The 16,162-nt window shown below is 38.8% G+C and overlaps 1 protein-coding gene across 13 annotated transcripts in view; it reads right to left on the bottom strand.

The window, feature by feature from the left end:
• ncam2a (neural cell adhesion molecule 2a) overlaps window positions 1-16,162 on the bottom strand; it is a 321,431-nt gene that overhangs the window by 64,500 nt on the left and 240,769 nt on the right. The gene's annotated exons all lie outside the window — the stretch shown is intronic.

The raw sequence follows: 16,162 nt of genomic DNA, 5'->3' as shown, positions 1-16,162 counted from the left end.
ACAGGACTTGGAATCAAATAGAGATTTGAAAGACTCAGTTGTCAGTTGGAGGAGGGTTTTTCTCTCCAATATACACACAGAAAGAACAAAACGGAAAATCAAATTTAGAGACTTTTCCGAAGTAAAAACCAGCCTGGAAGCTGGATATTGTTTGGAAACCATCTAATGAACCCCTTAAACTGCAGACGCAGCTTCTCTGATCTGTTGTAACTCTTTATTCTTTGGCGCATTTAACCTAATTCCATTGGATTCTGAAAGCAGAGAATCGGTTTTGTAGGATTTGCAACACTTTGAAAGCTGTTTTATTTGTCCAAATAGTTGATGAACTGCAGCAGTTCACAGAGCGTGTTTTCATTTCCTGTTGGTGTTAAACTAAAACATACACAACAATAATTCTAGGACCCATCTTTGGTTTTTCAATCTAATGACCAGGCTACTGCAGGTTTATTTTTTAATCATTAAGTCAATTATTTTTACTTTAGCTATACATATACTTTCATTTTAGTCTAACTAGGTTTGTGTTTCACTTCCAGTGAAATGAAAATGAATTTTATTTTTTCTTATAATTGGACCACAGAAAAAAATAACATTGAAAAAATATATAGGTTCCAAAATTGTGCCCTGAGGTACTCCACAATAAATTGGTTCATAGTAACATAGTTTATACCTAATAAAATCTGGATCATAAACGTAATGTAAGTCTGAACTGCTTCCAGCTTTATATGACTTTCGTTGATTGGAGCTTTTATAAACATGATCGACTATTTTTTTGTAAAAGACTTTTAGTAGACAGCAAGATTTAGGATTATACCTTAAATCAGATCCTACACCATTCTTTCTAATTTAGTTTCCGTACATTACCACAGTAAATTTGAAATAAAACAACTCAGATGCCATTGAAGTGCAGACATTCAGGTTTTATTCCATGGGTTGAACAAAAAGATTGTATAAAAATGTTTAAAACTGAAGCATTTTTTAAACACAATCCCTTCATTTCATGGTAAGTAATTGGACAATTGACTTCCATGCTATTGCATGGGCAGGTGTGGGCAATTCCCTTGTTATGTCATTATGAGTGAAGCAGATAAAAGGCTTGGAGTTGATTAGAGGACTCGTGCTGCATTTAGAAGATTTTGCTGTGAACAGACAACATGCGGTCAAAGGAGCTCTCCATGCAGGTGAAAGGAGCCATCATTAAGCTGAGAAAACATTTAAAAAAAACATGCCAGAAATTGCTACAGTATTAGGAGTGGCAAAATCAACAGTGTGGTACATCCTGAGAGAGAAAGAAAGAAAGCTCTGGTGAACTCATTAACACAAAAAGACCTGGACGTCCACGGAAGACAACAGTGGTGGATGATGGCAGAATCATTTCCATGGTGAAGAGGAACCCGTTCACAACAGCCAACCAAGTGAACAACCCTGTCCAGGAGGTAGTCGGATCAATATCCAAGTCTACCATAAAAAGAAGACTGCATGAAAGTAGATACAGAGGCTACACTGCAAGATGCAAGCCACTCATAAGCCTCAAGGATAGGAAGGCTAGAAATCAAAATCAACCTCTACCAGAACGATGACAAGAGAAAAGTATGGAGAAGAAGTAAAACACGGTGGAGGCAGTGTGATGGTCTGGGCCTGCATGGCTGCTAGTGGCACTAGTGTTTATTGATGACGTGACACGGGACAGAAGCAGCCCAATGAATTCTGAGGTGTTCAGAGACAGACTGTCTGCGCAGATCCAGGTGAATGCAGCCCTGTCTGCGCAGATCCAGGTGAATGCAGCCAAACTGATTGGACGGCGTCTCATAATCCAGATGGACAACAACCCAAAACATACAGCCAAAGCAACTCAGGAGTTTATTAAAGCAAAGAATGGAATATTCTTGAATGGCCAAGTCAGTCACCTGATCTGAACCCAGTTGAGCAGCATTTCACTTGTTGAAGACTAAACTTCAGACGGAAAGGCCCACAAACAAACAGCAACTGAAAGCTGCTGCAGTAAAGGCCTGGCTGAGCATTCAGAAGGAGAAAACCCAGCATCTGGTGATGTCCATGAGTTCAAGACTTCAGGCTGTCATCGCCAACAAAGGCTTTTCAACCAAATATTAGGAATGACCATTTGGTTTTCAGTTATTTCATTTGTTCAATTACTGATGAGCCCATGAAATGAAGGGATTGTGTTTAAAAATGCTTTGGTTTTTCCCATTTTTATACAATCTTTTTGTTCAACCCATGGAATAAAATCTGAAAGTCTGCACTTCAATGGCATCTGAGTTGTTTTGTTTCAAATTTACCGTGATAATGTACAGAAACTAAATTAGAAAGAATGTGTCTCTGTCCAAATATGTATGGTCCTGACTGTATTTATTAGCCCGCTGTCAGTATTTTCCTGTTTCTGTTTTACTTTAGCTCCAAAATGGGATTTTTATTTTGATTGGCAGGTGGGTTGAAACTGTCTAAATACAACTTTTCAGCACATTCTTGGGTTTTGAGCGAACAGGTCCAACTTTCTTTGCGGTATCGCAGCACAGATGTATTTAAATAAGCTTGATGATTTGGCAAACTCAACAGAATTTAGTAAAGTGGTATATTTATGATGTCTGAGTTGAATCATTTATATATATCTATGCAGAAATAAATGGTTACACTTCACCTTTGATGTTGACAATTTAATTGTTGACTTGTGTGTTTTAGATCTTTGTGAATTTTAAAATTGAAAACATGTTTTTCTTTCAGTAAAATTCTATCGGTGTGTGGCCATGTAGAAAAAACCTAGACGGGTTTCTGTCACACACCGTCAAATCATTTTATTTTTTCTGCTTTGATTATTTTGGTGGGCAACAATGTTCTTTATAAATGTGTAAATCAAATCAAACTATATGTGGGTGGAGTCAACGTGCAACAACCTGGAAGTAGAACTAGACATGATTCTAAAAATCACCTCCTTTTGGTCCCTTTGACTAAAATATTGCCACCGTTTTTAAAGGTCATCCTGTGCTTGTCTCATCTTTACTTGATGATGTCTAAATATTAGGTTTAATTATTTCCATAATGACTTATGAAAAGCATAGAGGATGGAATTTGACGGTGATTCAGTTTGTCTCAGAGCTTCCAAAGTAAGAACGGATCGGTTCCATCTGAAATTACTTGTGCATAAATGCATAACGTTATGTCCATATACCCTAAATAAAGCCTCCTTCTGCCTAAAACGGTGCAGGTCTGCATAGGTTTATCAGAAGAATCCAGCCAGCGTTGTCAGCAGCGTTCAGCGTGTCTCTGTCAGCAGCAAACGGAGGCCTGTCACTTTATTATTCAGAACGACAGCAAAGGCAGAGCAGGGACACCCCATCTTCATCCACCCTTCAAACTGACGAGGGAGTGACAGCTTCACGGCACAAACATGTTTATGAAGCAGCTCAAGGCCGTTCCTCAGAGCTCTCTGCCTCCAGAGCTCCCATAAGGCGGGCTGTCCACTCTGAGGAAGCCATGGCGGGCTTTGGAGAGCCCGTCTGGAGCTGTGGGGGCTTTGGTTGCTCAAACATCAACACTAGAGAGTCTGATCTTAAACTGAGGCAGCAACTGACCTATTTTCTACTCTTCACATCCAACTGAAAAGGGTTTGGAAGTCAGAAATATACGCAGCTGAATAAATATTCCTTATTCTACAACAAAGCACCCCTGTTATTTGTTTGTCAGAACTCCAAGCTTGTCCAGTTTTTTTAACCAATGATCTTAAAGTCCCGTGAATATCAGAAGATGTTCTATTTTGGTAGCTAATGGCCGTGAACCAGTTCAGGTCCCATTGGGGAGCTTTGCAGCAGAGCAGCATCCGTGCAGCAGGTCCTCTGCTTCATCATCGCTTTATATTCAGAACAGAAGTGGAAGCTTGTTTTGATGAACGCACGTTTGCTGTGGCAATGAACCAGAACACTTTAACCATCAAGCAAGAGCACTAAACCTCTGGGTCTTTTTGCAACTTGAATAATAAATATATATAAAAAAAAAAGAAACCAAAGCCTGGTCAACTCACCAAATAACCACTTAGTAAGACAATCATGTTGGTTATTAGTTAATGCTAAGTAACTAAGAACTCTTAAATTTACAGGCTCAATTTTTTTAAGTGGGGGATCAGACATGCCTTCAAAGGGGATGTGGTCTTGTGATTGACAGGTAATCATGTATCAACTGGCGGCTGGCGAGCTTGCGTCGCCTTTTGGTCTATTTTTGTTCCCTGCCATGGTGGCGCTGACCGTGGTGCTGAAAAGTTACAGAAGGTTTTGTTTTATAAACATGTTTTTTGTAAACCAATTGTTAAAAAAAAAGAAGAAAGAAAAAACAAACGAAGGAAAAATGTTTCAAACATGGCAGGATATGACATCACAGGACATATTTTGACAGAAGCACAGCTGAAAGCGGCCGTCATTCAGACGCAGATCACCGTACTGGGAGAGTCTTTGAATGGTCTCAGACATGGAGACGTGATAGAGCTCTAAAAAATAAATCCACCTGATCTCTAAACATCATCCGTGCCTTCCATGATATGGCGACGAGGCGTAAACGTGCCGCGATGGGCATTCGGTGGAAATGCATCATGAAAGTTGACGTTCATAGTCGGGTTTGCGATTCTCCTTTCAATCCGAAAAGCAAGGAAACCATCTTTTTGCTGAACTTCCAGCTCAAATACGTTAAATAAAGATGAAATCAACTTTAATAGTTTTTTAAACTCAAAGACAGACTTGATTTAGTGCGAAACAGACCCCTAGTGGCAAAGTGTTGGCTCAACCTGCTTTTGTTTTTACAAAAACTATGAACAGAAACCAAAGATTTGTTTTTTGAAGTTAAGAAAAATGTGTTTCTTTAACAAAAGATTGATCAGCCAGTATTATGGCTTAGTGTTTTAACCCAAGTTAAAACTGCTGTTGGTCAGTCTGTAGTCTAAACAGTCATCAGTGACGTTGTTTCAAGAATCATCAAAACAACGCGTGGTCATTTCTAGCTGGAATCAGCATAAAGGCTGTAAGAAATGACTCAACATCAGTCGCCTTGTTGGCTCTCTGCTCTCGCATAGAGAAAGGTAACGTCACACCCTCCTTCCTTTGTTTCTAAGAGTTTCCTTCTCAAAACACTGCATCTGTACGTGCTGAATTTGTCAACTAGTCAATCAGCTCCACCTTCCACATTTGCATAATAATATCTGATTACAGTTTGAGCAGAATCTGGAGAATATAAAGGCTTATTAATGCCAGCTGCCAGAGCTGAAGCCTGTGATCAGATGTCATTATCTAAATAATGCATCTTAGTGCACAGCAAACCATTACAAGCTATTAGAGCAAATGAGATTCCAACCTGAAGGAAATGAAATGCCATTGTGGTAATTCCACAACAGTGTACTAAAACAAGGAGGCTTTTGTTAACAAGGAACAGTTTGCTGGTAATTACAGTCACAAATCCAAACAGATGATGGACGACGTCTCCCCTTCAGGTTAAATTTAGGTTTGATTGGTTTAAAGTCTCCTCTGAATCTGTTCATCAGGAGTTAAATCCATCCATGAGATCAGAAGTTCCCACACTGGCTACCGTCAGCGGGGAACTCCTTCAAATCTCATCTAAGAATTCCAAATCTTCCCGTCCTCGCAGGTGTTGATGTGACCGGACGCTGCATTTGTTTTCCTCCCACCAAACGCTATAAAAGCCAATATGGAAAACAGTTGGAAGAAGCTGGACTGCTTTGTATTCAACAGATCAGCCAGTTCCTCTTCTGATTTTTAAAACATACTTAACCCTTCAACACCAGTGCCGTCGCCCCCAACAGGATATGACACGCGCTCTTTGAAGTACTGTAACGCTCCGCCCATTTACACATTTAACCTGGTTCCTACCGATTCTGAGGCTTTGCATCGATATGTAGCTCCGTACTAACGTGAAGCTTCTACGCAATTCACTTTCATCGACGATACAGTAATTTGTAAGGTGTTTATAGCAGTAAAGTGTAGAAAAAAAGTATTCAGTCAAATGTTATTAGTAGTAAAGTATTGTGATTAAGTATTTAGTCAAGTGTTTATAGTAGTAAAGTATTGTGATGAAGTATTTAGTCAAGTATTTATAGTAGTAGAGTATTGTGATAAAGTATTTAGTCAAGTGTTTATAGTAGTAAAGTATTGTGATAAAGTATTTAGTCAAGTGTTTATAGCAGTAAAGTATTGTGATGAAGTATTTAGTCAAGTATTTATAGTAGTAGAGTATTGTGATAAAGTATTTAGTCAAGTCTTAATAGAGGTAAAGTATTGTGATAAAGTATTTAGTCAAGTGTTTATAGTAGTAAAGTATTGTGATGAAGTATTTAGTCAAGTATTTATAGTAGTAGAGTATTGTGATAAAGTATTTAGTCAAGTCTTAATAGAGGTAAAGTATTGTGATAAAGTATTTAGTCAAGTGTTTATAGTAGTAAAGTATTGTGATGAAGTATTTAGTCAAGTATTTATAGTAGTAAAGTATTGTGATAAAGTATTTAGTCAAGTGTTTATAGCAGTAAAGTATTGTGATGAAGTATTTAGTCAAGTATTTATAGTAGTAGAGTATTGTGATAAAGTATTTAGTCAAGTGTTTATAGTAGTAAAGTATTTGGTCAAGTCTTAATAGAGGTAAGTCAAGTGTTATTAGTAGTAAAGTATTGTGATGAAGTATTTAGTCAAGTATTTATAGTAGTAGAGTATTGTGATAAAGTATTTAGTCAAGTCTCAATAGAGGTAAAGTATTGTGATAAAGTATTTAGTCAAGTGTTTATAGCAGTAAAGTATTGTGATGAAGTATTTAGTCAAGTATTTATAGTAGTAAAGTATTGTGATAAAGTATTTAGTCAAGTGTTTATAGTAGTAAAGTATTTGGTCAAGTCTTAATAGAGGTAAGTCAAGTGTTATTAGTAGTAAAGTATTGTGATAAAGTACTTAGTCAAGTGTTTATTGTAGTAAAGTATTTAGTCAAGTGTTTATAGTAGTAAAGTATTTAGTCAAGTCTTAATAGAGGTAAAGTATTGTGATAAAGTATTTAGTCAAGTGTTTATAGTAGTAAAGTATTGTGATGAAGTATTTAGTCAAGTATTTATAGTAGTAGAGTATTGTGATAAAGTATTTAGTCAAGTCTTAATAGAGGTAAAGTATTGTGATAAAGTATTTAGTCAAGTGTTTATAGTAGTAAAGTATTGTGATGAAGTATTTAGTCAAGTATTTATAGTAGTAAAGTATTGTGATAAAGTATTTAGTCAAGTGTTTATAGCAGTAAAGTATTGTGATGAAGTATTTAGTCAAGTATTTATAGTAGTAGAGTATTGTGATAAAGTATTTAGTCAAGTGTTTATAGTAGTAAAGTATTTGGTCAAGTCTTAATTGAGGTAAGTCAAGTGTTATTAGTAGTAAAGTATTGTGATGAAGTATTTAGTCAAGTATTTATAGTAGTAGAGTATTGTGATAAAGTATTTAGTCAAGTCTCAATAGAGGTAAAGTATTGTGATAAAGTATTTAGTCAAGTGTTTATAGCAGTAAAGTATTGTGATGAAGTATTTAGTCAAGTATTTATAGTAGTAGAGTATTGTGATAAAGTATTTAGTCAAGTGTTTATAGTAGTAAAGTATTTGGTCAAGTCTTAATAGAGGTAAGTCAAGTGTTATTAGTAGTAAAGTATTGTGATGAAGTATTTAGTCAAGTATTTATAGTAGTAGAGTATTGTGATAAAGTATTTAGTCAAGTCTCAATAGAGGTAAAGTATTGTGATAAAGTATTTAGTCAAGTGTTTATAGCAGTAAAGTATTGTGATGAAGTATTTAGTCAAGTATTTATAGTAGTAGAGTATTGTGATAAAGTATTTAGTCAAGTGTTTATAGTAGTAAAGTATTTAGTCAAGTCTTAATAGAGGTAAAGTATTGTGATAAAGTATTTAGTCAAGTGTTTATAGTAGTAAAGTATTGTGATGAAGTATTTAGTCAAGTATTTATAGTAGTAGAGTATTGTGATAAAGTATTTAGTCAAGTCTTAATAGAGGTAAAGTATTGTGATAAAGTATTTAGTCAAGTGTTTATAGTAGTAAAGTATTGTGATGAAGTATTTAGTCAAGTATTTATAGTAGTAAAGTATTGTGATAAAGTATTTAGTCAAGTGTTTATAGCAGTAAAGTATTGTGATGAAGTATTTAGTCAAGTATTTATAGTAGTAGAGTATTGTGATAAAGTATTTAGTCAAGTGTTTATAGTAGTAAAGTATTTGGTCAAGTCTTAATAGAGGTAAGTCAAGTGTTATTAGTAGTAAAGTATTGTGATGAAGTATTTAGTCAAGTATTTATAGTAGTAGAGTATTGTGATAAAGTATTTAGTCAAGTCTCAATAGAGGTAAAGTATTGTGATAAAGTATTTAGTCAAGTGTTTATAGCAGTAAAGTATTGTGATGAAGTATTTAGTCAAGTATTTATAGTAGTAGAGTATTGTGATAAAGTATTTAGTCAAGTGTTTATAGTAGTAAAGTATTTGGTCAAGTCTTAATAGAGGTAAGTCAAGTGTTATTAGTAGTAAAGTATTGTGATAAAGTACTTAGTCAAGTGTTTATTGTAGTAAAGTATTTAGTCAAGTGTTTATAGTAGTAAAGTATTTAGTCAAGTCTTAATAGAGGTAAAGTATTGTGATAAAGTATTTAGTCAAGTGTTTATAGTAGTAAAGTATTGTGATAAAGTATTTAGTCAAGTTTTTAGTCAACTCGTTGCATATTGGGGCAAAGTAGCTTTTCTCCACATCAGAATCCATTGGAATAATTGATGTTAGGGTTCATGTGTCCTCCAGGTGAGATCATCTGAAGGAGAACTAAGCCTAACTTAATAAAGTTCAGTAAAGCCTTTAATGAAGAGTAATCCGAACTCCACGGAGTCTAATCTGTGAGCGATCTATTGTTTTGGGATCCATTTATTAAACACAATGAATTACTTTTTGCTTTTTGGCTTCAAAGTCGGGGCAGCCCAACCCTGGTTCCTTAGAGTTACCGCCTTGTAGTTCTTGGCTGATGCCGATTACCTGAGCCAGGTATGTCCAGTTACCGTTAATCAAACCCTCAAATTCTCCAACAGGTCTGTTCAGCACAGATTCAGAGTCCAGCAGGTCCAGATCTTTGCAGAGTAAACCCACATGAGCTCTCCATGCTAGACCCCATAATGAGACTTCACGGGCTTTGAGTCTGTCGAGTTCCATGAATGTCTAATGCATGAGTCACATCCTTCAGAGTGGAGATAATGTCAGCTAACTTGAGTCTTTGTGCAGTAAACATATTTAAGGTGTAATAGCTTGGACTGACCTTAAAGCATCCCTAAGGAGCTAAAGAACTTGTTTTGTGTTCCCCGCTAATGGGCTTCAATGAAGCGGAGATCAGCCGTGAGAAACATTCTCGGTAAATGTCATAACCGCATTATGCCTACTGGAAACTCGGCAAGTAAATATTTGGAGACAAGACCTTTGCTGGGGAGCTTGTTAAGGGTTTGTTTTGCCTTTTGGATTTGTGCGTGAGCTGGAATGAAACCGGCTGCTGTTTACAGCGGGGAACGTAGTGTAACTGAGAGGAGTGTTTACGCTCCGTTCTCCGGTTGTTGTGAGGGAGGAATGATTGTAGAAATCCTGACGGACACATCCTGTGATTTGGACTGACGGCTGAAGGGAGGAAAATTGCAGGTCTGAGGTGTGAGCGACTGAACCAGCAATTAAGTGCAAATTGAGCAAGGATTTCGGCTAAATTAAGAAGCAGTTTCTTTTCTGCATAATGCCAAGGATTCAGAATAAAAACGGTGGTGGGGTTGTGATGGTGGCCTGTTTAATAAGTAATAGATTAAAAAGACAGTTAACATCTTTAATTTGATCAAATGAGTAGTCAGAAACACTGTAACGTTGCAGAGATTGTAATCCGTTTGGACGGTTCTTTAATAACCAATTAATGAAAGGCGAACGCCAGAACCCATTTTTCATTGCAGTTCCTCAAAAGACCACTAGAGGAAGGGTTCAGAAAGGAAGCATTTCCCAAAGACTCAAAAGGGTTTTGATTTATTTCAAGCAATTTTAGGCATAAAAACAAAGAAAAAGAGGACAAAAATATAAAATAAAAAAGTGTTTCATATCTATTTAAAGACCCACTCTACCAAGAATTGTTTTTTTGGTTTTTTAACATTTTTCTGATGATGATGTCCTTTTATAAAGATACTTGGGATTAAAATTGCATTTCTGACTATTTTTTTATTCAAATCATCTTAAATCAGGAACAGTTGGAGAACAATGCAGATCGTATTTGTGACACACAAGACATTCCGGGCTTAAACAGAGAGCTCTTAGCAATGAGGAGGAAAGGGGGGTTGTGACATCACAATGTGAGGACCCACTCGTTTTTCTGGATCGGGAGGGGCTCAGAGGTTAAAACCTTTGGTTAAAACCAAGATTAAAAGTGTGTACAGACTTTTTTATGCTTCTTTCTGAATTTAAGACAACTGTTGGTGAATTTCAAACATCTGTTGTTTTGGATTTGATCGGAGCTCAAGTGTGTCTATTATTAGAGCCGTGTCCTTTTGAATGGTGGTGGACTTTATCCACTACAATAAATGGTAAACTAAGTGTAATAAAAAACCTGATGGTTAAATGACAGAGGTGACTCCAAAGGATTTGGCTTTCAATAAATGTCAAAATCATGAATTAAACTTCAAGTAATGGTTAATAGCTAAGTGGGCAAATGTACTTTTTATTACAAGGAAGAAATATTTTTAAAAAGGAGATTATTTGTGAAACCTAAACACGTCTTTCTGCTTTTGGAAATAAAACTCTGTTCTTTATAAATCACATCAACAACCTACACTGGAATTCCAGCCCAACTGACGGTCAAAAACACCCAGAAGAACAGAAAAAGTATGAATGTAAAGATTCTTTTTTTTGACTATGACAGAAGAATGATTTTTTTCCAATAGAATCCACTTTCTTACTAAACTCAAGTCCTTGAAATAAATGCAATTTAAGCATCAACCTGAGGAAAAAGGTGGAGATGCTCCACTTCAATGAAACCAACTCTGTTTTAGATGGAGAGTTGACTGAATTCAATGCTTTGTGTTTCGTTACTGAGCCTGCAGCTGAAACTCCACCACGGTCATTGGTTGGAATCAGAGAAGACAGGAACCTTTTTTCCTCTGATATTTACGAAGAGCGTAAACATGTATGTTTTCTGTAAGTCAGACATCGGGAGGCGATGTGGACTCCGTACAGCATCGGTCCCAGCTTTGACATGAAAGCGGCGAGCATCTTCTCCGGCGCACTCAGCATCATCCCAGGCTTTTCTTTTAAGCGATCTGGAGAGCCGCGTTGGTGTCGGGGAGTTTGAGTCTATCTGCTCTGCATACGCCTTCGGGGAGTATCTGAAATACGTCTCGTTTTATTAGATAACACTAAGGGATGAAAAGTCGCTGCGCGCCGGGAGGGGGTGGTGTGCTAAGAAGCGTCACCAAGCTGGAACTGGAACTACTGTGCGACGGCTGCAGAGAGCACGATTAAATTTGCCAATTACCTAGATATGTCAGCTTTCCAGCGTGTCAAATCGCTTCTCCTCTCCCCGCAGAGCGCTAACATGCGGCAGATGAAAGGCCTTCACCGCCAACTTTTGAGGCCTGAACTCTTGAGCATTCTCTCAGACATCAATCTGTTTGGCCCTCGGGTTTATTAGCCAATCGGTGGGTGGCTCCTTCACCTGATCATTCTCATCCACCGTCCGCTTTGATGCCCCCCTGAAGACACTGCAAAGCTCCTGGGCTCCAGAGGGTCAGTGGAGCCGCTGCCTGCTTACCAAAACATCCTTTTATGGAGTGTCTCATGAATATTGATGACTTCACGGTGGGAAAAAATATACAGTAAGCCATTTCAGCCTCGCTCCCAGACAAAATGAAGTTCTGCATGACTGGTTAAAGCATAAATAGGCACAAGTGACGCTCCCTGCTCTGTATCAAAGGAACAGCGTGAGTTGGCAACGCTACAAGCTGAATATAACTGTCGAACACGCAACTCAGATATGGAGATCAAGGGAATTTGCAGGCCTCAATGAAAGTGCTGTCATAAAGACCTCACAGCGTTCCGACAGGCAATCAAGTCAGACGGTAGCTGGCTTTGCAGACACCAAACAATCTCAGGTTTAGCCGCTTTGGACGTTCCTCATGCAAACACACAACATAATTAAAGCCGCGAGCGGTGTTGTACGGCCTGCAGGCGCTACTCGCACTCGCCACCCACCCATTACCCCCCCCTTTACCTGCCCTCACTGGCTGAGTGGCTACTACACACCCCTCACCCTCTGCCTCTGCCACCTTGGCTAGAGCTGCATTTGACAAATTAATCAAAGAAAAAGACTTTTTTCCAACATGGCAGCCTTTCTGTTGGTTTTATCTCCATAGCAACCATCTTATTTTTTGGCCGTCCGAAGGTGACCAACAGGTCTATGTCATTTTTAGAAGAATCTGTAAAAGTAAAATCTTTTTATATCCTTGACAACAGAGGTTTTTAGCTAACCCCGACCACATTCCTGTTCCGGTTCATGCATTGAACTATTACAAAGTTCAAGTAAAAATGTGCGAGCAACAGGGAAATAGCCCTTTTGCTAGCTCGCCATGCTAGTGCCCCTAAAAATCTACAACTACGAATTCCAACATTTTTCCATAACTACCTTACCAATGATGCTCGGAGTTAGGAGGAGTTAGATCAAAATCCTTAGGAGGAGATTAAATCTGTAGTTGGTACTAAAGATGAGGCTTTTTTGTTATTTTTTGTTGTTGTTGTTGTAATTCAAGATGGCCGACTCTTCCCGAGGTCAAAGGTAAACAGAACTTCAGCTGTGGTTGTAGACTTAACCTGATGGCGTGTTTGTGATATTTCGTGACGATCGCCAGATTTCACACTCTGCCATAAAATGGCCACCAAGCCACAGGTACTGTGGCTTTCCCATACTAACGTTTAAACCTCCTTTGGATATCCCCGACTCGTGTGTTTTGGTTTTTTTAGTGGTTTTTAAAATATTTTGGATTAAGCACCATAAGAAATTTTGGAACCAATCATGTTTTAATCAATTGCAAAAATATTCTCGCCGTCCAGGACCGCTGTGGCACAGAATAAAAGAGTTAAAAGGTTAAAAGAAAGAACTTAACCTTAAACTGGTTCAGGCTCCGCCCACCAACTATAGCTCAGTGTATACCAAACTTAAGACCGGTCTATTTGAAGGAGTGCTTAGCTACAGCTAAAATTTGTTTAGCAATGTTGAACTGATTGTCGTTTGGTCATTGAATGTAAATTGTTGTCCTTCAAATCAAACTACTTGTGAACTTTGTTTCATTGAGACAATCTGTAGCTTCATCGTCTGGACAATAACAAATGGATAGAGGTGAACTTTCTCCCTAAAATGTTGCTTTGGATCACTTTTCATGACGTTCAGCACACTTTCTTCCACTGGTTGCAGCACAGCAAGCTGCAGGTTACCTTGACAACGCATCACGCAGTGTATCGGAGTACACACATGTAAATAACAGCGTTCAAAATGAACACGGTTAAGGCACTAAGTAGTGTGTTTCTTATGGTATAAGTGGGATAAAGCCAATGGAGATGTACATTATCAGATTGGACGGTTTACGTTTTTGCATCGTCCATTCATTTCCGATAATGGACACGTCCATTATCCCTTACTAGTCTTAAGATGAAAACGTCTTTAATCTATGGGTCAAGGAAAGTCTACAAATTAAAAGCTGAATCGTGGAAAGTGTTGGAAAGACTCATCTACCAAACGACCACTTATCCAGAAACCAGCCTCATTTTTCCCAACATCGGTTAAGAGTTTCAACTGGACCGTCTCCAGAAAAACATTACCTTGGAGAAAACCTGAGATGGAACGCTTTAGGCCGTTGGAGGTGAATAATGTGGAATAATCAGAAGGTCTGACTGCGCTTGTTGACGTAAAAATCAATACCTGATCTAATTTCCCCTCAAACAGAAGTTTGAGTGGCATATTTAACACCGGGAGACAAAAGATCCACCAAGGCTTCATCGCTCCACTTCTAGTTTTCAGTCCTTTGGGGTCCAACAACAGAGGAAAAAAAAGGTAATTGTGTTTGTTTCCGTGTCGGCTTGTTTATCTTGCTGGGCTCTGCCGTGGCCCCGAGCGTCTGCAGCTGACTGATAAAACACGTAGCCGGTGGTGCCGGTCGACACACCTTCTGCCAATCCGTTCCATCTCCATCTGCTTGAGCTGTTCGACCATCAGAGGCTCGATACTGCTTGTGGTCGCTCTCCGGGAACGCATCAGACGTTTTCTGTTTGTGCCCGTGGCGGGAAGGGGAACGACCCCGGTGACCTGCTGTGTTCATGAAAGTCCGTTTGAGAACAGGAAAGGGATCCGGCTCCAGGGCTGAAGCCGGGAACGCTTTGCTCGTGGAAATGTCGGATTTCATGGTTGAAGCTCACCAGCAGACAGAGGTGTTGGTGCTTTATTGAAGCTGCAGGGGATTTCTGCGGGCGCATGTTTCTGCAGACAGGGAGGTTATGTGGCAGCAGGTGACATTTACCTGAATGTCCCTCCCCATCTGTGAAACCTTCAGCTCAGTTCTGCTGAATGCCACAGACAGAAGTGAAAGTTTCTCATCATAAACCTGCAACAGAACACTGTAGTAAGGTGGTTTTATTTGGTCTGATGCCATTAAAATGAGAATTTCTCTGAGCATTTCTTTGAGCTACAATTTTTAAAAACGTTTTGGAGGAGAGGAAATGCTTTTTTAGTCTAAAGCAGTAATATGTGGTTTAGTGTTGATTTCATAGCTTAATCAAAATCAGAATAAACCAGGAAAAACACTAAAGCTGCGGATCGTTTCTTTTATTTTTGCTGTTTAATGAAAAGTTAAGGTATTCCCACTGGCCTCAGCAACACGTGTTTAAGCAACCACTTCCAATGAAAAGTCTATGCAAACGGGTTTCCACGTCCAAAACTCTGGCGTTCCAGCATCGCCACACAAGTTTTCCGTCTGCTGTCAGGCTCTATGTGGCCATTGAACGCATTTCAACATGTAAACCAGTTGAACTTGGGGACTTGGATTTGTTAGTGACTTATGGATGGCCTCCGTTTTTTCACAGAAGTTCTAACCATTTGAAAAATGGTCATGAAGGAGACATTGATAGATTTATTCTACATGTCCAAATAGAGCTGTTAAGAAAAAGGCTGAAGGAAGATTTCCCAGATTTACATCGCTCCAGCTCCGACCAAATGAAGTCAATTCAGTCGTCATTTTTTTCAAGGTACGGGGTCCGCCATGTTGAAACCAGACGGCATCAGAAGAGCAGAGAGTGGTCCGAGTCGGTCTGAGGCAACGTTTCTATGGTAACCGCTCTCGTCAATCGGGAGTGAGCTTGTTGCAAGGTCACATGAAACGTTTTAAACGTTGGACGTGGCATGCCAGCTGGCTCCACCTACTTTTATTGAGGCATCTGTTTGGTCAGTTTAGAACTTGAACTACAGAAAAAATATCAAAGATTATTAAGAAACACGTTAAAAAAAGGTATCGGAGCAAAAACGGTTGTTCTGACCAATAGAACGACTGAGTAACTGCTGTTTATTTCCCAATAGAAGTCAATTGAGTCAAAAGGATTGGAAACGGGGCCCTTTACAAACCCTTTAGGACAACAGGCAGTGAAAAGTGGGTCTTTAGTGAATTAGGCTCCAAAACCGGAACCATGAGTCTGGCGGCCTTCTCTGTGTGTGGACTTCTTAAAGAGTCTCCCCGTAGGGACGCCGCCCCCCAGAAAGGCGCCACATGGCGAAGGTTGTGTTGCGGAAATAATAGGTTGCGGCTCATTGAGCAAGCTTATTGGATCTTCCACAGAGGTGAGCTAAGTGGTTTGCTAAATTTACTGCGATTCATACTTTTTTGGGTGGAAGCGCGTTCTCCTATTACGTTAAATGTGAGGGAATTACACAGACAACGGCGTTCTCGCTGAAAACGAGCTTCAATCGAGCTTCAATCGAAGTCTCGGGTGACGCCCTATAAATTAGGACAAATAAAGAAAACTAAAAAGCCGTTCTGCAGATTTGGAGCAAAACCTTAGTTTGTAACGGAACATTTCAATCTAACTGGAAAACAAATG

This window comes from Oryzias latipes, chromosome 2 (assembly GCF_053564925.1).
Source record: "Oryzias latipes strain Hd-rR chromosome 2, Olatipes_Hd-rR_3.1".
Taxonomy (NCBI): domain Eukaryota; kingdom Metazoa; phylum Chordata; class Actinopteri; order Beloniformes; family Adrianichthyidae; genus Oryzias; species Oryzias latipes.
This window is presented reverse-complemented; position numbering and strand designations above follow the sequence as displayed.